Source organism: Rhyacophila brunnea, unplaced genomic scaffold, assembly GCF_057557595.1.
Source record: "Rhyacophila brunnea isolate RB1 unplaced genomic scaffold, BYU_Rbru_1.0 scaffold_24, whole genome shotgun sequence".
NCBI classification, from domain to species: domain Eukaryota; kingdom Metazoa; phylum Arthropoda; class Insecta; order Trichoptera; family Rhyacophilidae; genus Rhyacophila; species Rhyacophila brunnea.
In genome coordinates, this window is record NW_028232904.1 from 1400767 (window position 1) to 1428457 (window position 27691).

The following is a 27691-nucleotide window of genomic DNA, read 5'->3' on the forward strand; positions in this document are numbered from 1 at the left end:
GTCGAGGAAAGAAGGAAGAAGTACACGCGGTGGAAACCCAATAATCTATTACGATCAAAAACAACCGTGAAAGTCTTAAACATTATTCAATGCATATATATTTAACATACATAATTTCAAAAACACTTCTGAGAAAATATATTATAACCAATAGAAAAAATCTTTTTGAAAAAAGTAAGACACCCCGCAGGAATCGAGCCTGTATCTCTCGGGTATCGCGCCCACGTAAATAGTCGACTATGCTAAAGGAGTCATACTTGAATACAACAAATTTTAACTATTGTAATTAACTATTTCTTTTATTCAACGAATAATTCACAAGATTTAAGAATATATCATTCTGATTATTGAACATATATAATTTTGAAAAACACTTTCTGAGAGAGTATATAGCCAATAGAAAAAATCTTTTTTTGAAAAAAAGTAAGACCCCGACGGGGAATCGAACCCTGTATCTCCCGAGTTGCCAAAGTAGCTTGATTTGGAAGAACGCTGATGAGTAGGTATTAAAATTGACCAATAGTTAAAATTTGTCGCTATTAGTGTGTCACGCCGTAGCATAATGGATAAATGCGACGGATGATGCGTTAACTCGGGAGATACAGGGTTCGATTCCCCGTCGGGGTGACTTATTTTTTTTTCAGAAAAAGATTTTTTCTATTGGTTATAATATACTCTCTCAGAAAGTGTTTTTCAAAATTATATATGTTTTACTATTGGCCTTTTTAATACGCACAGAAGCGCTTTCTAAATATTGAGCTACTATATTTTGGCGATCGGCTTTTGTATTTGAAATCAAAGTAGGTGGTAATTTAATTACTAACCGAAGTCACGGATCACTCCAAGATTTTTTTGTTGTAACTTACTTGAATTTGCTAATAATTTTCAACTAACTATTTTTTTTTTACGCCCACGGTGGCCGCGCGGCATAAGCGTTGGACTATAAAGCCGTGGGTCCCAGGTTCGAATCCTGGGTCTGGCAAGTACACATATTGTTTTTCAATTTGTGTGTGTCAGGGTATGGACCTAATAGGTTGAGCAAGTGGCTGACATCCATTTCTCGTAAAAAAACAAAAAAAATCTGTCAATACAAACCTCCACTCTGTGGAGGCCCATATGATCCTATCAGGATCGGACATGGTCGAAAAAAAATTTTTTTTATTCAACGAATAATTTACAAGATAAGAATTAATAAATTGGAATAAGTACTATAAAATTTTGTTTTATTTAATTAAACAAATAATTAATCAAATAATGAATATTATCTATTATGGCTTAGTTTTCTCAGGGTTTAATTGAATTTAAAAAAAAATAATCAACACTATCTGTAAATTGTAGTCTTATTTCAATTAAAACAAAAACATATATCTGACAAAGTATAGTGTGCACTATTTATGGCTGATCCTAACAGCCTACCTCCACCCTTCGCCATTCGCCACTGCTATAGGCCGACGCTTAAGCCGCGCGGGCATCGTGGGCATTATTCAAAATTTTCAGTGAAACTTTATTACTGCTTTGGGATAAAGTTTTTGTAATAGGTTTTCACACCTTGCGGCTGTATCAATTTTAGTGTCAGGCCAATTATAAAATACCTAAATCACGGGGTTCCCCGAAAAGTTATAAACGGGTAGAATCTAATCGGGTTTTCCCCGATCCGTCGCTGTCTTTCGGGGAATTGATTTATTTTTCAACCCCCTCCCCTGCCCATCGACGCTTTTTCGAAATTCCGCGAAAGACTAATGAAGCCTGCGGAATCCTTCCAAATGATTGGTGGCGCTTTCGTGTTTTCTCCGCGCGGTAAAAAAACAATTTGGCGGGAAACATTACTACAGCGTTCCAAAAATGAAAATGTTAATAAAGGTCCGTTTACATCTGTATTTACACGGTTAGCGAATCCAATCCCGGGATCCCGGACAATTTTCGATACCTACGAATCCTGGGATTAGTAAACATAATCCCGAAAACCTTTGGGATTAATTTTTCTTATCAATCAAAATCAATTAGTATGTGTACAAAATTATCTTAGTGAAGTGTATGTACCTGCACATGTCACAGGGGGAATCGCCGGATGCTCACGGATAATAAATAACCATGTTTTGTTGTCATACGCAATCGTAAGAACATCAGAAAAATAATAAATTCGTTCATTTAACCAGCTAGACGCCACTGACGTTCTGGCACGCGAACGGCGTCTAACCACCAGTGCCACGGACGTGCAGGCAGGCACTTTTCTCTACGCCGAATTTTATGAATGTTATCAGCTTTTCTTAAATAAATTTAATAATTTATTAATAAAACTTTTTTACTTTCACATTATTATCTATATTATTTACTCCATTAAACCTATGTGTTTCCAAGATTGAACATACACAATATTAACATTAAATGTCGTAAATAATATAAATTATACTATACATTGTTGACCGATTTTATCAATACTAATTATATAAATAAAAAAAATATTAACTATCGAAAAAAACGCCACTCCAGGCCGGGATCGTCCAATTGTAATCCCGAAATCCCGGTTCAAAATTTGGGATTTTACGGGAGTAATAATTATAAACTGCTGTGGAATAGATACACAACAACGGATTTTTTCAAAGATGACAATATATTTTGAGCGTATTTTACGTTTTTACGTATTTTACGTTTAGGATAATATATAATTCAAATGGATTGTTTAATTTTATATCGTCAGTGAGTTTTGAAATTCCATCAATTTAGTGTGTCGTTGTCATTCATCAGTAGTAATATCGGATTATCTTCTTCTTCGATGGCGCTACAGCTCAAGTCGAGCCCTGGCCTCCTCCACCGCCGTCCTCCAGCCGGAACGGTCCTCCGCACGTCTTTTCGATTTCATGATTTTTAGCAGCTGGTTGGCATCTTTTGTAATGTTGTCACCCCATCGTGTGCGTGGCTTTCCCACTGGCCTTTACCCCCCTGGGTTTCCTTCGAGGATCTTCTTCGGTATCCGTGACTCAGGCATGCGCTGGACATAGCCTGCCCAGTTCAGCCTCTGGAGTTTTATGAAGGTGGAGAGTTTTGAATCTTGGTATAAGCGGTATAGTTCCGTGTTGTACCTAATTCTCCACTCCCCACCATCATTCATGGGTCCGTATATCCGCCTCGGGATCTTTCTCTCAAAGCAAACCACCATTTCAGCTGGTTTCACATTTTGCGTCCATGACTCGCACCGTATGCAACGACTGTACGTATGGCAGTTTTATAGAGCCGGGTCTTAGTTTTTCTGTGGACATTTCTGGATTTGAATATGGGCAGCAATGAGAAGTACGATTTATTTGCAGCGGTTATACGGGCTTTTATTTCTTCCAGTTCCTCGTTCTCTCTTGTAATATTGGAATCGAGGTATGTGAACCGGTTGACAACCTCAAATTGATGGTTTCCAAAACTGGATTATCTTCTTATTTCCCGTACGTATTTACCTGACAAGTGTGCCCTCTCCACAACCTACCTCTTTCCAAAAGTCACCCTTCGCCACTGCTGTCAACAGTAAATTCATGCACGTGTAATAAGAGTATTAAATTGCAACAATACGTCGAGTAATTCCATTCACTAACTTTATCAAATATACCATTATGTATTCAACTGTTTACATGGATGCGAGGTTTTTTGTAATCCGGGCCATTGCCGTATTGAATACCCATGAGGGAGCGAGTACTTTAGCAGTCACCGGTGGATGAGGTGAAAGTTTTCAGAGCTGCGGTTTCAACTTTGCAGCCCGACGCGGAAGTAATCTACCAGATGTGGACAGTGGCGGGCATATTCAGTCATCTGAAATTTATCCTTTCAACAAAACGGTGGCCTTATTTCCCAAAATTCCAACCATATTTAAATTATTTTAATAATGTATCAAATTGTGTGTTTTTAGGGATGCTGAATTTGAAAAAGACTCTAATGCCGACGTTCCATTGGCACGCAAGTCAGACGATTTACAGTCTTCGGACTTTTTTTTCACGTGGAGCACCCCAGATCTGCAGACTTTTTAATCAGCAGACCAGGCTCGTTGGATTTCAAACATGTTTGATATTTTACTCTCCGAGTTGCCAGACTTCGTCCGTCGATCACTACGTAGATCGATTTGACAGTAATACGCAATAATTCGGACCGAAAAAAATCTGTAATTGTTTTAAATATTTTTATTGATTGATTTGTTAATTTACACATTAGAAAATGAGAGATTTATCAATTATTATTTTATTTGTATTTATGAAATTCATAAAAGAAAACGTAAAACTTGTGTTGTTTTCATTGCTCTATTATTTTATGTAAGTCTACATATTATAAATAACACAAAATTGTAGGATTATCGGAAGACATTATGATAATCGCAACTTTTGACTTTTGACAGCTCGACTTTTTTAATCGTTCGTTGGTCAGTAGCAGATCATAGACAAGTTGGACAATTTATTGTCCTTGGACTTTTGGCTCGCCGATGGAGCGCTGGCATAAAACGTTGTTGACTGTCCATAGGGCAAGATATCCAAAATGGCCGCTATTTTGTTTGAGGGATAATTCCCCTTCCTCAATGTTGACTGTAAATTTTGATGCTATCCATAAAAAGAGTGCAGGCTTTTTTCTTTTAAAACTCCATACTGACCGTATTGTTTCAAAAATCTATGAACGCTACTGGGTGGTGGGTATAACATTCGTTGAATACTCGAGTAAAACTGCACTTTACGTGCATGAACAGACAAAAAGCGACTACATTAGTTGTAGTTGGTACAAAGGAAAGGTTTTACACCTCGAAATTTAAATTCAATAAATAAAACATACTGTTATACTAATTGTCTCTAACGTATATACAACGACAATTTCAATTTCAGTATAATTTGATTCCAACTAGAAATCAAAGACAAATCGTGGCGATGGTGCCAAAAGTTGGTAAGTCAACATTTTAGGTACTTGATGTTGAGTAAGTTGTGTATCCATGCCTAAAAAATGGACCTGAGCTAACCACGGAAAGATACGTTTTCAAGTAGGTAGTCATATCATAGACAAAAGTTTGTAAGTATTAATTGTTTTAAATTATGGTCAGGGAAAAGTTTGTAAGTCGACACATACCAATATCATTAGGTTCGATTCTGTACAGCAAAAGGTTTTGTAAGGCCAATGATACCTAGTGTTGAAATATAGCATTCTAATTTTTTAAATATTATAAAAAGTTTGTAAATATAACAAAGAGTATTGTTATGGGTTAGATGTAAATTGTACGTAAAACATTTCACCGTGGCATAGTTCGCCGTGAGTTTTCTATCGGAAAGATATGACCGAATACTATATCGTCACTGTTCTGGCAGAAGACACTAATTCGAAAAAATGACATATTGAGTTAGTTATACCAAAATGTTACTTATTTCAAACTTTACCTCCTGGAAACCTTCTTAATAAATAATCAGTCTTTATTTTAAAGTCATCCTTTTTACGATTACTTTCAAACATTTTAACAACTTCAAAGTCAAATTACTCAAAACTAGTATTCTCCAGTTAGTGTGTTCTGCCAGAACAGAGACGATATGGTCTCCAATTTATTTAGATTCAATATGAACATTAATTCAATTATTTTCATAGCTTATCAAGAATGAAAACCTAACTTAACCTAACAAATAATCCAGTTTATCAGCTATTTTCAAAAAAAATTTGCCGCTGGCTTCCTGTAAACCGACAAGAACCGTGTTTTATTTAGACATGAATTTTATGTCAGTAGGTACTATACGCCCCAAAGAGGTTGGAAGGTCTTTAATATACGGCCATAATATATTTCCGAAACAACATTGCACGGTGAAGTGTGGTATGGCGAACTGCATACGTACAAGTTTCCGGACACGAGTTTTATGTAGGTAATAAAATGCTATTATTCAGTGATTTTTTTTCAACCTTGAAAGACATAAATTACTATTTCTATTGTAATGGATAAATTATAAAATAGTGGACGAGTTTGTATATCTGGGATCGACCAGTAGTGGAAAAGGCGGATGTGAAGCAGGGATAAGAAGGCACACACTGATGCGATGACGACTTACCACTATATGGAAGGATCGGGGAATTTCAATTGTCACGAAAATTATACTTGTGCAAACATTATTGTTCTTCATATTTTTAGTCATGGACCATTGGAATAGGGAATCCAATCCCGAGCCAAAATTCTGATCCCGGGATTTAGGGATTACAATTTGACAATCCCGGGATTGGCATTTTTTTCCATTGTTAATATAAAATTTTTATATTTACAAATAACATTGATAAAATCGGTCAAAAATAAATCTATTATTATTTATAATATTTAAGACATTTATTGTTATAATATTGTATACGTTCAATCTTGGAAATACATAAGTTTAATGTAATATAAATAATAATGTGAATTTAATATAAGATTGCTGTTTCTGATAGTAATGAATGTGTTAGCCAGATTTAAAATAGTAAAGCAAATCATGGTGTACTTATGGCCTTTCCGCTTCATAAATCTAATTAGTCAGCCAAATATGAAACTGCCGTAAAACGTATGAGATCATGGTGGAATTACTTTGTTAATAGTGCGAAGAATTGTTTTTTTCCAATCTTTCTCATTTTTATTAATTTATGTGAAAAAATAAAATGAATCGGCAACTTACACATGGGTATAAATCAAACTTCATTCAAACTATGTTTATTTCTAATGTAGTTAGGTATTTGTTATTCAAAGTATTTTTTTCTGTTATATTTTCGTTTTTATTTTATTTTCTGTAAAAATTGATAAAAAAATCAATCCCGAAATCTTCGGGATTATGTTTATCAATCCCGGGATTCATAGGTATCGAAAATAGCTCGGGATCCCGGGATTGAAATCCCTACCTTGGAAGCGGTAGGCAAATAATGCCTTCGAAATGTGGTGTTGGCACCGTATGCTTCATATTTTTTGGACAGAGCACAGGACGAACCAGTCAATCATCTAGCCAGACACTGCAAATAAAGGAACGGCTTTCGACAATATGTCTGAGACGAATTCTGCTTTTTTTAGACATTTATGAGCAGGTATTAAAAACGCCAATAGTTAAAATTCGTCACAATGAAGCATGGCAGTCGTAGCGTAGTGGTAATGCACAGGGCGCGATACCCAAGAGACCCAGGTTCGATTCCTGCCGGGTGTCTATTGGCTATATTTTCTCATTTTTATGTTTTCAGAATTATGTATGTTCAAAGGTTGTTAAGTATAACCGTTTCTTAATAAATAACTTTTTGTGTATAAAACTTACAAAAAAAAAATACTTAATCGAATTGAAGGTACTAGATGGAATTTGAATTTAAATTCTAATTGATTTAAGTCTTGTAGGTACTTTTCTTTAAAGTCCTGTAAATATGGCTGTCTTAGGATTTTTTTAGTTACCTATTACAACCTATATACTAGAGATGGGAAAACTGGTCAATTTTGAAGATTACGTATACTTACTACCAGTATAAAAAAATACTTAGTTTAGAAACTTGTTCCAAAATACTTACTAGTATTTGGAATACTATATAGAGCGTTTGGCGTGCGTATGCGACAAAAGTTACATACTCAACTGAAACTAAAACCAACTCCATATTAGTATTTCAAATACATATTGGCTCAACTCTGACTGTGTATCGGCTTCAATGGAATCGCTTAAAATACGCTGAGCTCCGCTTGTCGAAAAGTCCCATTTATTATAAAATTTTAAACACATTTTAAATTTATGAGTTGTTTTTCTATTAGGTTACAATATTCTTGTTAACAAAAATGAATAACAGTGATTTTTTTAAATTTTAATCATGTTTTGAGCGGTCATATAACAAGCCTAAGCCTGTGCGTCATCTCACCACTGTGCCGCGACACAAAATGTATGACCTATTATTTATACATTCGAACGCAATAGACTAATAAATTAAAATATACCTATATTAAAGTGGTATCTTGTTCGCGCGTATTTAATGTCAATAGTGTTGAAAGTCCACCAACTGGCGAGTGCACAGCGACTCGCGATGATATCATCACAAGTTTTTTGGAATAAGTTTATTGGGCCACACATACTGAGTATGGGTGGTTTCATCCGAAACTTGAGTACACAAACTGGTGACAGTATTTCCAACTCACCTCTACTACATACATTCAACAGACACCCTTCGCCACTACTATGCACTATGGCCCACATAGCCTGCATACTTCTAAAAGACACTCTTCGCCTCTAACTGAGGAACGTGTAAAACTATGTGGCACTATTCTCCCATCTAAAATAGGCACTAATTGAGTCATATAAATAGTTCATTTTGTTTACTAAATTCAATTTCTAATGCATGATGCACTCAACGATTCGTAGTATATGAAACCACTATTTCTACTTTGAAACTGAATAAGTGAGGAGCTGAAGATTAAAAGGTTCATAGTGTATATATATAATATGTTGAGTACATCGAAAGATATACATACGATTGTAAATTCAAGATAAGTATTTTAAGCATCTTGTAAATGAAGCCTTATTCTCAAATGAGCTACATTAATTACTGATCCATGAAGACATATTCGTATGTCTTTATTAAAATAAAATACACAATTTTGAAAAAACTAAGAAATACTTGAACTTCTCACGTCTTTCCGGATGAATACTTTTGCCTCTAAGCTATCGAATTCCGTCTATGATTCGTGCGAATTATTTATTTTAAAACGTTTTTATTAGCTCATATTCTTGTTTGTCCGGTGGTTGTTTGTCCAGTACAAATCTTGCAATCGATTTTAACCAACTTCCCGACTAGCTAGACATTTGAAACTTTTAGAATATAATATCAGAACACGATGCCAATGCATTCTTTTAATACTTTAGCCATCTTTAAACAGAATTGAATGCATTTTCAGTTAATTATGTTTTTTATGGAAAGTTATTTCAGAAAAATCCGTAAAAGTACAAGACTATTATTGGTTGCTAAGGGGGTGGTCCTAGCAACTAAATTATTAATATATGCGTGCGTTACTATGGAAATCAAAATGAAATATCAAAATGACATTTCAGTATTCCATATTTGTTTGTTTTTTATTTACTTCATATCAAGTACAAGTTTGAGCATATTGAGCATAATAATTCAACAGAAAATTTAAAAACGTTGTATATAAAAAGTTCTTTTTATCTTGTAATTATTATATTTACGTTTAAGCTGAGTTATTTCAAATGCCGCCTATCAGGAGGCAATTCGCTTTACACCTTTGATTATATTCGTATAAAATTACCCTTGTTTCACATGAACGGTAAGGTCCCGAGATAGACCGACTAAGACCGAATGTGGTTTGGTGGTACCACTCTCGTCACATAAGGTTGGTTCGGATTAATCGAGTGACGAGTAATTTAGTAACTAAAAATGTACGAACAGAAAAATTTTGTCGAGTAATTTAGTAAAATCATTTAGTCGAGTTAATCCATTTTGTTCTAATTTTTCGGTCGAGTAACGACCCACACCACTTCTCATCTCTACCAAGCAAGCCACGAGACAAGTCTGAATACGTTATCTTTAGTCAAGCTCATTAGTTGTAGTAAAATTTCTTCCTCCGATTTTTCTAATATAGCCATTATAAATGAAGTTATTAACTTATTTATTTTTTGAACATAGGTACCTACCTACATAATTTGAAAACACTTCTGAGAAATATATGAGAAGTGTTTTCAAATTATGTATGTTCAATAAAATGAACGTTAGATTCTTAAGGCAATACTTCAGCTGAGGCATGGTCTAAAAAGATCGTGACTAGGCGATGCGCGGATTATGCAAATGACGCGAGCCGAACGAAATATAATTTGTCATTAAAATTCAACATGCGTCCTTTTAATGTCATGTTTATTATTATATTCGTAATAATAATAGTATATTCATTGACATGTTTTCTTTTTCAAGTACATGCGGAACGTTTTTTAGTCATCTTTACACGAATTAAGAATATATTCCTCCGACGCCATCACAAAATAAATTGACGTGCTCACACCTCGACTTTCAGTCTCCAATTGGCGACGACTGCGAAATTTCGTTCCACATACTGTTGAAAATTATTTGCCGTTTCACTTGTGTACGCTCTTAAATCTTATGAATTATTTGTTGAATAAAAAAATACTTAGTTACTTAATTATTCTTGCTTTGTAACGATGTGCTCTGTTAAGTTTGACACGTCACTCACTAATTTACTGTATTCGGACACTTTTCAGTTACTAATCATTTAGTGGTAACTAAATCACCTTACTAAACTACTTGACTAAATTACTTGACTAATCTGAACTGGCCTTAAAGACCTTAAAGTGTAAACACATTATGACGTAGTACTAGATCAAGATCATAGACGGAAGCATGCACGATGAAATTGCTCGAAGAACAACGCTGGGATCGAGTGCTTTCGGACGTCTAAATAGTATCTTCAAGAGTGACCTACCATTGTGTCTTATGCGTAGGGTGTTCGACCAATGTGTGCTACCCGTGCTCACGTATGGCTGCGAGACGTCGACCCTCAACACAAGAGATGTCCAAAGGCTAAGAGTCGCACAGCGAGGCACGGAGAGGTGTATGTTGGGCATCACGCGAAAGGACCGTAAGAGAAACGAATGGATTAGGAAGCAGACAGGAGTACGCGATGTAATAGACGTTGCCAAACAGCTGAAATGGAGATGGGCGGGGCACATTGCTCGCCGAAAGGACGGCCGCTGGACAAATGCCGTCATCCAGTGGTACCCAAGGGGCACGAAACGGCCACAGGGTCGCCCTAAAAGCCGCTGGATTGACGAACTGGTAAAGTTCGGCGGAAATACAAGGCAGCGAACGACACAGGACCGAGAGAGTTGGAAGAAGCTTGGGGAGGCCTTCATCCAGCAGTGGATTGACCCCGGCTGATGATTATGATGACTAGTTTAATTAATTATTTATTAAATAAATAGAACTAGTACCTACTAAGCACAAAAAATTGACAGTTAACACTATAAAAGAAAACAATCATTAAAATTTAATCGAGTACCTATAGTAGAATATATTAATGACATTCTAAATATTGATGTCTTTAAATTGTAAAATATTGACTAAAAAATAATAAAAAGTATACCCAGATAAAAAAAAATAATCGAAGCCGCTTTCGGGAAGGTCGGTTTGCCAAGTTTGGCTACTACAGGACGTTTAGTGGGAGTCATGTTCTCGGGTATCTACCATCTACTTACACGGTCCATTGTGGAAATGCGATACCTTCAAACGAAACGAACTACGGGCCGGAACCAGTGCCGTACCAATGATAAGGGGTTGTTTTTAACCACGGTATTAAGATCTGAAATAAACCTTAATTCAAATTTATTTATTTACTTACTTCGAACATGTCCGATCCCAATAAGATCATATGGGCTTCCACAGAGAGGAGGTTTGTATTAAAATATTTTGGTTTTACAAGAAATGAATGTCAGCCACTTGCTCAACCTATCAGATCCATACCCTGACTCAAACACAAATTGAAAAACAATGTATCTATTTGTCAGTTTATATTTTAAAAGTTCGTAGGTACATAGACAAAAAGACATCGATGTTTTTATCCCTAAAATTACAATGTTATCTTCAGTAGCGCGTTAGGGTCGTGGAGGCCCGACGTACGGACTGATTTTGAGGCCCCCTCGATAAAAAATAAAATAAAAACCATAAATTCCAACTATTTTTTATTTATATTCTAATGGAATAAAGTTTTGTACTATTCCATTTGAGTTGTTTTTTGCGACCCGGGTTTCGCCAAGAAAAAAAGCGACACGGATTGTCTTTAATACTTCAAAACAGAGCCAATTAATGTATCGCAAAAATGACATGTAAAAAGCCACTGTATTACCAACGTCAAAAATGTTTAAGTGGTATATATTTTGTTAGTAATACTTATACCTATAAAACACATTTCTTAAATATTGGAGTCAGAAAAGGATGACAAAAAATACTGTATAAATAATTACAAGATAAAGAGAACTTTTTATATACAACGTTTTTAAATTTTCTGTTGAACCATATAAACTTGACTTCACTAGCTTAAACGATCAAAAAAATTTGTACTTGAGATGTCATATTGATTTCCATAGTAACGCACGTATATATTATTAATTTAGTTGCTAGGACCCTAGACCCCTAGCAACCAATAATGGTGTCGAAATAGCTTTTCATACAAAACAGAATTAACTGAAAATGAATTCAATTCTGCTTCAAATGTCTAGCTAGTTGGGAAGTTAGTTAAAAATCGATTGAAAGATTTGTACCGGACAAATAAGAATACGACCTGAGAAAAACGTTGTAAAAATAGGCGGTATTTTAGCGCTACCTAGGGGCGGTATTTTGTCTAGGGATGTCACTGTGTGAAGTTCTCTTAAAATGAACTTGAAATGCGAAGTCACTAATAGTTTACTTAATCAATAGACCACAGTTCCAGAGTTTTTTTTTTTTGCTTAAATTTCAAACATTTAGGTTTATGGAAGAAGGTTTTTTCGACAGCTTTGGAATAAAATATTTTTTCGTAAATAATTTCGTTTTTCTAATGAGTATTTTAAATTGAGGAATGATGACTGTTGTCCATGTGACGGCAACACATCTCAAACTGTGTGGCATGTCATCAACGACTGCCCTATGCTAGAAAGGGAGCGATGGACTCTCAAGACTCGGTGTAGACAGCATAATCATGAAATTGACCTCCAAAAGCCTCACGAAGTACTTAGCAATAGAACTACACAAGAATACTACACAAAATATTTAATCCTGGCCATTAAGAAAATTAAAGATATAAATGGAGGAACCTAATTAGCCCCAGATCAATGCAACTAACCCACCCAACCACCTTGTACTAAAAAGCAAGGGCATGGTTATTAATAAAAAAATGGTATATTATTTATGAACCTTTTTCATTAAATTATTTCAATTGAAACGAAATGATGCGCCTCTGTAGATTTCGCTGTATCGGAAGAAAAGGTTATGATTTGCATAGAGGGTGTTTGGCTCTCGGCCAAAGTGATGAATATCATTTTTGAAACGGGAACAAACTGAAAATAGCTCTCTATAAAACCTTACAATTTTCATATAACCAATGAAAGTATGAATCCACAACGAAAAACAAATATTCAAAGTGAAGAAATATAACAACCAAACAAAACGTTTAGTGGTTCTCTAGCGCAAGCGATTCGGAGAGTTTATGAACGTAGAACTACGTTTGTCAGCGTGGGCGGTCCTGTACAAAATTATCGAAAGAAATGTTTTTAATTCAATTTATTTTGAACATACACAATTTTGAAAACGCTCCTGAGAAAATACATTATAACCAATAGAAAAAATCTTTTTGAAAAAAGTAAGATACCCCGCGGGAATCGAACCTGCATCTTTCGGGTTTCGCGCCCACGCACATACCACTATGCTAAAGGTACCATACTTAATTACGACAAATTTTAACTAATGGCTCTTATAGTACTCTCTGAAGCGCTTTCCAAATTGAGCTACTATTGGCTTTTGTATTTTAAATCAAAGTTGGTATTACTTTAATTACTAACCGACGTCACGGATCACTCCAAGATATTCAATAATTAGAATGTTACATTCTTAAATCTTGTGAATTATTCGTTGTATAAAATACTTAAGTAATTATAAATTCGTTTTGTTTATGAATGATTGGTCTACAGATCACAGCCCAAACGTCCGGATCGGTTGAAATCTCAATATTATGCAAATAAAATGACTACCGGAACGCACTTATCGAGACCAGTTTTCCACGAAGAGTTTTTTTTTTTTTAGAATTATTAATAACCATGTCCTTGCTTTTTTGTACAAGGTGGTTGTTAGTAATTTTGAACAATCACAAACACCCAGGCTTTGAGAAAAACACATAAATGTTTTTGTCATGACCGGGAATCGAACCCAGGAACGAGGACATGCCGGGATAGAAGGTTACGCGGCAGGCAATTAATTGAATTTGAAAAACTAACCAGCACTATCCGCAAATTGTATTCTTAGTTTATTGAAAACAAGTATCTAAATATGACTGACAAAGTTTAGAATGCACTATTTATGTTTAAACCTCTACTCTGTGGAGGCCCATATGATCCTATTAGGATCGGACATGTTCGAAAGATTTATGTCGAATCTTCACTGCCTACCTCTACCCTTCGCCACGTTCATACATATATTACGCTAGGCTGAATACAATTATTGAAATACACTACGTTATTGGTTGGTAACTCTCAGTGATTACTTAGCCGGCTCGCACATCTGAACTCGCCCGTCTACCGCACAGCTATAAACCAAACCTTCCAGGAACGTCGCACCTATGTTGTATATAAAGACCACGCACATAGGCACCTAGCGACAGTCGCGCGCAACATCTCGAAACGTGGATATGTATGGGCTGCGGCGACTGGCGAGCCGGTATAGGAATGACCAATTAGTTGCGTATGCGTATGCAGTATGCTTACTGGCGGCTTCGACTCACAGCCCGAGACACATGTGAATTGTTACTAGCAGCACTAGATTTTTTTTTCAAACTAAAAAGTCGCACTCCACCAACGTGCGGAGCTCTAAGTGCAAGAACGTAGTGGTCGCGCGGGGGCGGTGCGGCAGCGCCAAATCACTACGGCCGAGCACTAATTGGCAACGTGTGTTTTGTGAATAACGATGACTCCACATCGACGTATTCGACACGCTGCAGACGAGACGAGTTTAGATGTGCGAGCCGGCGTAGGAATGAAATAATGGTTTTGAGACAAAGTTATTTTTGTTGACTGAGTCATGTACGGTAGCAGCTGTGTCGTCCTACAAACCCATCTTCGGAACGGTCGACAATAACTGACTGTAATATATCCCAAAGATCTTTTTCCAATCTTGGACGATTATTTTAGAGTGCGAGGGTACCTATATACTTAATCAGTTTTATTTTTACCATGTTTAAATTAGCTCGTATTCTTGTTTGTCGGGTACAATTTTTTTTCTTGTTTGTCCAAGATTTGTATTGGACGATTGAAGATTTTTAACTAACTTCCCGACTAGCTAGACATTTTAAACTTTTATATATAATATATCAGAACACGGCGACAATGCATTCTTTTAATACCTTTAGCCATTTTTAAGCATAATTGAATTCATTTTCAGTTAATTCTGTTGTATGGAAAGTTATTATTGTCGGTTGCTAAGGGGGTCCTTGCAACTAAATTATTAATATATACGTGCGTTACTATGGAAATCAATATGAAAAGTTAAAATGACATTTCTGTATTCTATAATATTTATTCAGTATTTCTATCAAGTACGAATAGAATTGTCAGGTTTATATGATTCAACAGAAAATTTAAAAACGTGGTAGGTATATAAAAAGTTCTTTTTATCTTGTATATTGTTATAAGTAAATGTTTTTGTTTTTTATATATTATAAATTTCTACGGATTGAATTATCACTGAGTAAGTATAAAAAACTACCATTAAAATATTGAACAGGTTAAGGTCATCTCTGGACTTTTATCTCAACTAGTTTCGTAAGGTTGAGTCGATGACCCTTGTTATATAGATATTAATAATACAGTAGTGGCGAATGGTGGGGGTAGACTATTAAGATTCGACATAAATAGTGCACACCAGGGAACTCAGAAATAATGGGAACTGAAATACATAACCGGTAAGGCGATAGCAGGTAACCGACTCGAGTAAGGAAGAATCCGTGTTAAACTTACACACGTGTCAAGAATAATTAACTGAATTACTGAATTCAATTAAAAAACAAATAAGTATAACTGACAAAGTTTAGCGTGCATTATTTATGTTGGATCTTACCAGTCTATCTCCACCCTTCGCCACTGTGATCTTGGGGTGGGATCTACGCTTGAGCGGCGTTTCCCAAAGTGGGCGCTGGAGCAATCCAGGGGGGCGCTCAGTGGCAATTGGGGAACGATGAATACGGATAAGGGGGCGATGAAAGCAAAAATAAGGTAGAAGAAAATTTTTAAAAACTCTTCGAACATGTTTCATAATAAATGTTGTGAAACACACAGTTACATTTGTGATCAATACATTTTTTAAGAGTATTGTGGCATTACAGAGATTGGCCAATGCCCGCCCCATAATACATAATAAATACAAAATATAAAAATGATTTAATTACAAATAACAACCAATATAACAATAAAGTAGAAGATAAAGTAAGTTCATGTAAATATTAAAAACAATTATTACAAATATAACCTATTTAACACATCCACGAATATTATATACCTAGTTCAAAAAAAATATAAGTAGGTATATCAACCTCCAACTTATCCAGTATATCGGCTATTTTAAAAATGTGTTTGCCGTTGGCTTCCCCATAACCGACTTGTACCAAAAATAGTTCAATAAAAACAAATAAGTACCTACATATAACTAACAAAGTTTAATGTACACCAGCGATTTCCAAACTGGGAGGCGCGCCTCCCTGGGTAGACGCGGAATGTTGCAAAGGGAGGCGCGAAAAGTTTAACACAATTAATGTAGCCACAGGTTTGCAGTTTGCAAATGCATAGATTATAAAACGGCCGCTAGTTATAAACTACACAAACAGTCTTATAAATTAAAAGGTTGTTTGCAAACCTGTTTGAAAATATGGAGACTAATTTTATAATACCTCACTGCTATACTCAGCGCTCGAAATGGACAGGAACGCACCGGAGCGCCGTTGTGGTTCGTGGAATTCCAAAATATACCGTTCCGGCTCGTGGATTCATTTAAAATTGCGTTGCGGTTCGTTACATTGAGATATTTATGTGTGAATGTATCTTTTAAAGTTTTTCTCAAAATTAAAAATTAACGAAGTTATGTCATGCCGGGCGTGCAAGGGTTAAAAATAAAATTTATGACATCCCTCAATTTCTTTCAATTTTCTTTTTTGTGTCGATACATCCGTGTCTAAATGCATTGTCTAAACACTCCAAATAATTGCATACTTACATAAAAAAGTAACTACAGCTGCAAGCTACAAAAGAATTGTGCCTTTGCTGACATTGTTTGAAAACCTTTTGTACTTCAATAACTTAAATTCAATAAAAAATAAAGTTGGCACCTACATATTTGTATAATAATTTCTAAAGTATGAAACATCTCAGTACAGTCTCGCTTTTACCTTTGACTGGTATGCATTGCGAATTTACTTACCTACTAATTTATTACTTATATTTTATTGTGAGTGATAAAACTTATTTATTTTCATCGCCATCTAATCGCCGTGTTAATTTTATACCCACGTCTATTTTTGCGGGCAAAATTTTCGGTGGTAAAATTAATATGATAAAGTTTGGTAATTTAAATCGTACAATTCCGCTAAAATCTACTTATTAGTGATAATCGCTTGTTTTTTAAAACATTTTGTATTATTTAAATTTGTTCTCTTAAAATTTGGTTCAAAATCTCAGCAGGCGATACCTTTCTATATATTACATATATCATATACCAGTGGCCACAAGCAGAATTTTTTCGTTTTGAAAATGATAAATATGAGTGGATATTTATAAATTTTATGAAGGTTTAATTAAGTAGTAGGTACTTCGTGTAAATCTGCTAAAACATTAAGAATTCACTCCGATAAGCATTTAAGATCGACAATACAGTTGAAACAGGGTTTTCTGATTCAATGTCATTTCGACAATTGACTCGACGTTTTAAAAAATATTTATGACGTGTCGTAAACCCTTATTTTTACAATGAATAATAAATAAATGCACCATTATGCCATTTTCCTACAAAAATGTTTTTGGTATGAAACTATTGAATAGCCTACCGTAATTAGTTTATTTTTAAGGGACGTTTCTATTGTGTTATAATTACATACGTTGTAACTTGCTACTTTAAAAATAATAGAAATAATAGATACCTACTATGTAGAGAACTTTTAGTTAATTTTTGTTTGTAAATTTGTTTTAAAAAAAAAGGAATATCGTCCAATAAAATTTTATTACTATCATAATAATAAATTATTGTTCTGTATTATCATTATTCATCACCGTGGCAATAATAATGACTTTAATGAGACTAGGTAAGGACAAACATCACAAATTGAATCGTTTAGTTTAAAATACACTCACAAATTAGGTAGGTACGTGTTCAGTGCGGACAACAAATAATTTTAGATGGTAGTCATAGATTAAATAAATACGGTGGTAAGTTCTTTAATCTGAGGTGGTAAGTGTACGTATATTACAATAATGGTAACCAAAGCATCATCATTGTAACATATAGGTCATGGTCTCCACAACGAGGGGCTGAGAGGGCTCTAGCCTGGGAGCCCGTGCTCAGGAGGAGCCCGGCGAGGCGAATCGACCAGATAAGTGAGATAAACACACATCACAAATTTGCTTTAATAGTAAAAAAAAGAATTTTCTTACAATACTATTATTTATAGTTATGTGGTTATACGAAACAATTCTTAATTGTTTATCAATACTCGACATCTCCATAATTCGTATGGATGTTTTAAAATATACAATAAAACACTAAATATACAGATTATTGTTACCCCGTACATACTGCCTTTATTCTTAGCGATAAGAAGGGGGCCCCACCAAAGATCCTAGCCTGGGAGCCAGCTTCACGATGTGGGGCCTATGGTATAGGTATATACATACACTACAATATTAGTCCTTATAATGTTGAATATAGGTAGGTACCTACTGATTAATGACAATTTTATATTATTCTATAGGAATCGTGTTTAGCAACTCGAGTTGCACATTCCGTCATGTTTTATCTTATATAATTAATGATACTTCTTCTTCTACCCTGTCATGTCCTAATATTGGGGCATAGGGCAAGCATTGGCGCCACTTCCCTCGGTCCATCGCCATGCGCCTCCCGCCATGTCAGACCTGCAGCAAATAGGTCGCTTTTGTAGCACCGCTGCAGGGTGAGGGAGAGGCGGCCACGGCGATGGAACCCTTGAGGCTGTGCCACAAGGGTACGAAGTGCCGCACTCTTTGGCGGCATCCGGAATACGTGTCCCAGCCACGTAAATCGTCTCTTCGTGATAACTTCAATCACCGAAGGCTGCTGTGCTCACGAACTCGGGTATTTGTAACGCGGTCGTACCAATGTACCCCTAAGATTCGGCGGAGACATCGATTCTCAAAGCTCAAAAGCCGATAATTAATGATACACCATTGGTAATTTAAAATGCTATAATTACGTAGTTTTGTGATGATGGCTTGAAGCTTTTCTTAGAAGTAGGTATGGCCTAATGGCCCTTATGGTGGAGAAGGTTCAAAAGAAATCTTTGAGGATCCTTTGTTTGAAGCTGTGTAGATGCCATCCATGGCTTTATCCGATTGATTTATCTTAAGAACGCTTACACACTGTGTTCAACCAAATTGCTTCGGATATTGGTATATTCCTCCTGCGTGAGAACGAGTTTATGTGAACGATTTATAAATTCTTTGTTTTATAACTTCTTAAATAATTAAATGGCGTAGTTAGCTCTATCGGTGTACAGATATGTACTGTATAAATTTTGTATTTACTCGTCTCTGTATAGGTACTTACTATTTTTTCTAATAGTTGCTGCATCTATTTCTTTATTTTTAAACACTATTTCTTTGATTTTTTTAAAAATATTCTGTGCTCGTCTTGAATCTATAATCTGTAAAATTTGTTATATGTAAATTAATTTTTAATTTGAATCTTTATGGTAGGTATGTGGATATGTTGTTTCTTAAGTTTAATTAATTAACAAACTGAACTATCCGAAATGAGACAGTAATATAAGTTATAAGCAGTGACGAGTGGTGGTAGAAGTAACATGCCTGCTGATTATGGGTGGTAGATAAAGTAAGAGTAAAGAATAATACAATTCTTGACGGTATACTTTGTTGAGACGAGGTTCTTTCGCCTGCGGCGCTGACAATCCTTGCCCACTTGCTCAATATACATTCACGTAAGAAGTTCAAAGTTTATTGTTGCATTTATACATCCAACGTACGTACGTATGTAAAGAAAAAAATTAAGCATACCGTTTTTTCGGAAAATTATAGAGCGTTCCTGTTCGTGAAATTTTCCATTTCGAGCACTGGCTATACTATTGTGAAGCGCGCTGGCTATCTCGTGAAAAAATGAAATCAAAGGCTCAAATCACAATATTGAAATTTGAGGCAAATTTGTTTAGGAACGATAAGTTTGTTGTTAAACTTGTCTATTTGATTGAAATTTAAGAAAAATCCAGTGAATAAATCAATGCAAGGACCACTAATGCATTCACTGATTTAAAAAGACAAAGTGAAGGCATTCATAAAAAATTGGAGCTTTGGAATTCAAAATTACAAAAAAAAATAAGTTCGCCGTGTCTCCACTTTTCAATGACTTTTAAATGATTTCTACGCCAGATATATTGAAGCAAACAAAAATCTATTAACTGAGTTCTTGGTTAGTTTGATAATGCACTTTTCACATTATTTGAATAGTAAAAAAAAGTCGCATGTGGCGCTGCTTTGTTTCGTTAAATATTTTAAATATGTGGTTGAAATATGAGGCCCATGATAGAATACATTTTTCATTGAACGATGATGAATTTGGATTGACTACTATTGAAATTGATTGTGCTAATAAACAAGCACATTCGTCTCATGAAAAACAATTTAATTTAAAAAATCAATATAATATAAGTAGGTTGTAAAACCTTGTTTATTTTTATATTTTTTTTTTCATTTTTGTATTAGTACATTGTTTACTATTTAAAAGGGTGTCTGTATTATTTAATGAAATAAAGGGGGGGAGGCGCCAAGATTAGATTTTTTTAAAAGGGAGGCGTAGTAACATAAAGTTTGGAAAGCACTGATGTACACTATTTATGGCGGATCTTAACAGCTTACCTCCACCCTTCGCTACTGGTGGACGGACATGACGTGAGAACTCCAAATAATACTGGTATATTCGAGATACTTAACACAAAAAATGATAATAAGTAATATAACTTTTCAAATAAACACAAATTGTATTTAATTTTAAAATGCAAAGCAATTTAATATCCACTTTTCCATTTTCCACATTTTACAAAACCCCAATGTTGGGGAAAAAACTTAAACTAAAACAGATCGGTACCTACCCTATGTAGAATTTATAACCACATTAATTTTATTTTGGAGTTCGATGGACGTAATTGGGTTAACACTGCACTTGGTCTCATTCAATCCACAGCTAATCGTAATTATTATTAAATTAAACTAATGACAATATAATTTAAATTTAAAACTTACAGAAACTTCAAAATATTATGGGTTATGTCTTATGTCAATGTCAAAACACACCAAACTGTCAACCAGTGTTGCCAGCTAAAATTTTCAAAATTCAGTAGATTTTTTGATTTTTTCTTCAAAATATCAGTAGATTGACAAAAATTAATGAAATTCAACGATTGTGTTTGGTGAAAGCGTGCATATTGACATAATCTCACAATTGTTTTTTTAAAATATCATATAAAAGTGACTTTTATTCATCACAAATATCATAATTTCTTCTTTTCCTGACCAAAATTTCAGTAGATCTACTGAATTTTCAGTAGACATGGCAACACTGCTGTCAACAATGAACAAACTTACGAAGTATTGCCAGATGTCATTTTGTAGCACAGTAGATTTTTTTAGTTTCTTTTCAAAAATATTAATAGGTTGACAAAAAAATATAATAATATTATGAAAATCAATGATTCCACTTGATGAATATTGGGTAAGTATTCTTTAAAACGTGTATATTGTTACAATCTCACATATTGTGTCAAAGAACCTATGAAAAAGATGACCTTTTAACAAATTAATGTCAGATCTACTGAAATTTCAGTAGACATGGCCACACTGAACTCACGTGTTACACATTTTTAAATGGCTATCTTACTTATTAACATAAAAAAAAACAATGTAGGGTAGGTATACACGTAAAATTATCATTATTTTTTTTTCAACCTAGATCTATAATGTTACGTAAATGAAATATTTTGATTATAAAGTTAGGTTCGTAGGTAGGTATCCATCGGCGATTTTGGTTGACGCGAACGATTCATCATAAGATTTGAAAGGGGGCCTTGAAACAGTTCAGACCAGTCATACAATTATTAAATAATGCCAAAATCTTACATGCTCCTTTCGGTAATATTTTATACTCGTGAATTAAGTAGGTACCGATTTAAAATAATGTTTCCTTGTTTAAATTATGTCGAACAAACTACAAACGAAAAAAAGAATTACAAAATTCGTGCAACTAACATCAGAGAGGCCGATAACATAATTAAGACCATGTCCGATCCTAATAAGATCATATATATGGGCCTCTAGAGTGGAGGTTTGTATTAACACATTTTTGTTTTTACGAGAAATGGATGTCAGCCACTTGCTCAACCTATTAGGTCCATACTCGGACTCATATCATCATCATCATCATCATCAGGGGCGCGACAACCCGGTGTGGGTCTTGGCCTCCTCCAACAGCTCCCTCCACCTGTCCCTATCCAGTGTGGCCGCTTTCCAATTCGGTACCCCCAGAATACTGCAGTCCCTTGCAGCTCCATCCAACCAGCAAATCTTTGGCCTGCCTCTTCTTCTACCCCATTGGATTGCTGTACATCACTCTCTTTGCCGGTTCACTCGGACTCATAAACAAATTGAAAAACAATGTGTACTTGCCAGACCCAGTATTCGAACCTGGGACCCACGACGCTATAGGCTTACGCTTAAGCCATGTGGTCATCGTGGGTGTATTAGGTAGGTACTTAAATAGATACGTACCTACTTCTACTGAAAAAATAAACTAGATACCCACTCAATAATAATAATTTTTAGTTAAAGGAAATGATTTATTGTTTATTTTTTTTACTGTTGGCAACGTAAAATCCGTCAGTTTGTTGGGCCTCTACGTACTTTAACCCCCCTCCCCCCACTGTATTTACTTACTTATATCAATTTATTCAGATATGTTTAGTAAATCAGTAAAATATATGATTACAGGAGGACCTCGACTTTCGCACATAATTGGTTCCTGAAAAGGTGTGCGAATGTTGAATGTTCGAAAGTAGAGGGAAGTAAAAAAAAAAAATTGTGTATTTTGAAATATTTATTTATCAAGTAAATATAAGATGTTTAAAAGACATGTTTAAGTGGGTTTGCGGGTGTTTCCCTTAAAAAGTTATCAAAAGTTAACTCTTTGCCACTCTTCTTTTTCTTATTTTAAATGGTAAATCATTAACTTTACAATATTGCTTAACTGCTGGCACGAAATGTAAAGTGAACCAATCTTTTAATATTAACGCAGTAAACCCAGGCTTTTTTATTTGATTACTGTAAGCAGTTCTTTATCCTTCCCTTTCAATGCTCTGGGATTTTCTGGTTGATAAATTAACATTGGCATCAATTTTAAATCACCAGCTAAGTTTCCACCAAGAAGCAATGTCAATTGGTTTTTAGAAGGTTTATGCCCTGGGGCAACTGATTCTTCCTTAGATAAGAATGTACGACTAGGCATTTTTTTCCAAAATAAACCTATGTCATCTACATTAAATATATGGCTAGAGGAATATTCTCCATCTTCAATAATTTTGGATAATGAGGAAATAAATTCTTTTGCAGCATTTTTATCCGCATCAGCCGATTTTCCAGTGAATTTAATATAAACCAACTGTTACTTGCTTGAAAAATCGTGTTAGAATCTTCTTTTTCTAGCCTTCCAATCTTTGTACAAACTAAGAGCCTTCGCTTGAATAATTGAAATATTCAGAGGGACATCTTTTTGATGTTGGTCGTCGATCCATGATGACAAATATTTTTCCATTTCATCCATAACTATGCCGTGTCCTTTAGAAACAACCTTTAAAGATAATATATTTCCACAATTTTGAACGTATTCCTTAATTTTATTTTATTTTTCAAAATTGAACATATCGTAGTAGACCTGTTTGTATCATACGAACGTCCGATTGAAGCAAAAGATTCACCGCAATCAGAACGTCATGTGAACTTTATAAGTCCTTGATTTCTTTTTGTTCGTATCAACAGTGAAGTTTTTCCGTTTCTCACTCATGTTTATAAATTTTTAGGGTGAAATAATATTTCAAATGAAGAAAATTAGCAAAACGCACAACATGACACGCCCGCACGCGCTTCTGCGCAAGCCACTAATCCTAGCTAACTCACAAGCAAAGTGACGGGTGCGAGCAGGATGCAAGTGACGCAAGAAATGCACTTGCTTGTGAGCGAGCGAGAAGGGGATATCTTAACCCCACGGCCAGCGCGAGACGTTTTAAAAAAGCGATTTTTTTTGAAATGTGCGAAATAGCGAATTGTGCGAAAGTCGAACGTTCGTAAGTCGAGGTCCGCCTGTATTAGCTATATAGGTACAGTGAGTTCTCGACGTAAGACGAACAAAAAAATCATGTCATGTAGGAAAGCAGTATCAGACTTGTCATGGGAACTTAAAATTATCCCTCAGATTTAGAGAAAAGGGAGGGTGACAACTGTAACCAAAATTTAAATACATGCTCCGGCTGGTTTGAAAGATTTTTGGGTCCGCGTGTTCTTCCTCGTTCTTTCCTTGACAGTTTGGGCTCTACTGGATCGGAATAAAGGATATTTCACACAACTGGTAAAGAAGGCCATCGAAATCCATAGGAACACTCAAAATATTAATAGGGATGATGGATTAATAGGGAAAAATGTTTATGGCTTCCGGCAACGTGAGTGTAATCCAATATTCAGTCTGGTTGTCACAACTGACAAAACACACTATCACACTATTTTACTCTGAACAAATTTTGCACTCAGCTAATCGGATCCCTTTTGACATACTTAACCGTTTCACCGAGGAGCATTTAATTACTATTTAATTACCACATTTAAATAACATGCTAATTCTATTGGCCCCCTAATGAGGGCACAACAGCTGTGCCATCAGCGGTCAATGAGTTATAGCGATGTTCGCGTTCATACACCTACAGTACACTTCATCAATGCATTATCTCTTGAGATTGGCCTCGGCAATGAGCCCGAAATGTCGAGGAAAGAAGGAGGAAGAACACGCTTGATAGAATAATGACAACCCAAAAATCTATTACGATAACAAAAACCGTGAAAGTCTCAAACATTATAAATGATATGCATAATTATAGTATTAAGAAAATTAATCATTTCACTTGTACTCCTTTAAACCTTATCAATTCCATAGGGTGGAGGTGTATTACCGTGTGTCAGTGGAGAAGGGTGGAGGTAGACTGCTATAACATTTCTACCATGAAGTGACAGTTAACCTTATCACTGCCAGACAATTTTTACTAGGTGGACACTTGTAGGCCAGCTATTTTCGAAATAAAATAAATCCTTTAAAAAATATGAAATAGAAACGGAATGATAAATATTTGTGAAAACTCAGCAACACAACATGTTTCATCAAGTTTATCGTGAATATTTTCACACTAAAATGATAAATATTGTTTAGAAAATATACAGAGAATGTTTATTCAGAAGTTATGACGTTTACAAGAACCCGCGAATATATTCGTCCATGGCCTGACGCGACATACATGCTTTGGCGAGTTTAATTCGTCCGTGGCATGGATCAGGTTAATACAATAAAAGTAGACTGTTAAGATCTGACATAAATATTGTATACTAAACTTTGCCAGTCCAACATATTTGTTTTCATTGAACTAAGAATTGAGACTGAAGTGCTGAGTGATTTTTCGCCAGTGAAAAATAGCAGTAAACAAACGGTCACGTTTATTGTCAAATAGCGACTCTGAATGAATATATTTCTCTATGCTTAATTTTATTTAAATCGAAAACTATGTATTTTTATGCATCTATAAATAAATAATAAATTCGAAATTTAAGAATTTCGTATTTTGAGTTGGTTTTAAATAATGGAACCTATCTACCATTTTTGTATGGGCACCTTATCTTTTTTACACGGTTTTGTTTTGTACGGTAGTCTTTGGTACTTATACCGCATGCAAAAAGAGGATCGGGTGCATCTCGAAATTATGATTTTTCACATACTAATCTGCTTCCAGGACGGTGATATATATAACATGGATAATGTTTGGGCACCGCATCAGTTAAAGTATGGCCTTATGGTGGAGAGACTTCAGAAGAAATTCTCGAGACTCCTTTACTTGAGGTTGTATGGATACTATCCGTGGCTTTATCCAACTGACTTTCCCTTAGGCATGCTTACATACCGCAGTCTGCAATTTAGAAGAAATCTTTATTTAGCTACGTATTTTTTTCGACTTTTAAGAGGTATAAATGAGAACTCTGCCATTCTGGACAGTGTTGACCTGTGTGTCCCTGATAACTATCTAAGAAATATAGACCATCAGTTGTTTATTCTCCCAAAGTGCAGAACCAACCTGCCACTTGTAATGCCAATTGGGAGGGCGATAACTATGTTTAACAAAATTGGTTCGAGTGTTGATATATTCCACCTACGTAAGGTGGACGTTGTTTTATAAATTCTTAAAATAGGGTCTGCTTAACTCATCCGGTGTACTTCCTTGTACCCATCTAATTTATATTTTGAAATTTACACATTTCTACTGTTTAATAACATACTATCCATCTCTATACTGATCTATCTCTTTTTTTATGTAATACTGTTTTATATTTCTTTGTCTCTAAATGTCATGTTGTGAATGTCTTAAACTTATAATTTGCAATGTCCACAATATGTTAAAAAATAAATAAATTTAAATTGAAATGAAGGTACAGAGTAATAATTAGTAATTCAAACAACCAAGTAAAAACATTATTATTTATTACAGCAATAGTTTTATTATAATCAGTCATCTTTGGAACAAAAACTAGAAATAAAACTAATATATATTAATTATAATACAATAACGATATAACAATAATATGTACATTAACGTGTTAATTAAATCAGATATTGAAAACGAAAAATGTTGAATCTTCTTCCGGATAGAGTACTTTCTCATTTTAGAGTTTGTATTAAAAATTAATATAGGAATCAGAGGTTCGTTTTTGGCAATAGAAGATTTTCTTCAACATCTTTGGTTAAGACATAATTCACGTAAACTGCAACCACTCCAGCGCATCTATTCTATACACAAGACTGCTATCGGCAGCTATCGAGGGTAGTTTTGTATCGAAGTATTAGCACTTATTGTAGCAATTATTACAATAAGTTGAATTCTAACGGATTTAAGTCTTGTACTACTCCTTCTGTTCGTTGTCAGTGTTTATTTCCCTTTTGGTGAGTGAAAACCTAAACCCGGGTCGCAAAAAACGACTCAAAATGGAATAGTACAAAACTTAAATCCATTAGAATTTAAATTCCATCAAGTACCTTCGGTCGATAGTATCAATATTACAATTAGTTAGTTGTAATTGTTACAATAAGTGCTATGTTTTAACAGCATGTCTCTTGGCTGTGCTAAATTTTAGAGCGAGATAGACAGTTTTAACTGTTTAGATGGCTAACTTATAGCAACAATAATTGTTGCTATAATATTATAATTATTATAATAGGTACTTCGATACAAACATGAAAAACTACCCTCAATAGCTGCGGATAGCAGTCTTGTATATAGAATAGATGTGCAGAATATTACCAACGGGCAGATCGCGGAGCTCAAAATATTCTATCAACAGCAACACGTGAAGTTCAAACAGCTACAGTGGTCGCAATATACCTTCAACTATGTCATATATAAATAGAT

At 34.9% G+C, this 27691-nt stretch overlaps 1 protein-coding gene across 8 annotated transcripts in view; it reads right to left on the minus strand.

The window, feature by feature from the left end:
• LOC147068868 (uncharacterized) overlaps positions 1 to 21577 on the minus strand; it is a 149239-nt gene extending 127662 nt beyond the window's left edge. For 2 of the 8 annotated variants that reach the window (XM_085951391.1, XM_085951387.1), the window contains exon 1: positions 21231 to 21299. The gene's annotated coding sequence lies outside the window, so the exon portion shown is untranslated. Of the gene's footprint in view, positions 1 to 21075; positions 21300 to 21547 lie in introns of those variants that run through there. The other 6 variants (XM_085951393.1, XM_085951389.1, XM_085951395.1 and 3 more) reach the window with 5 other exon arrangements.
• Positions 21578 to 27691: the final 6114 nt, after the last annotated feature.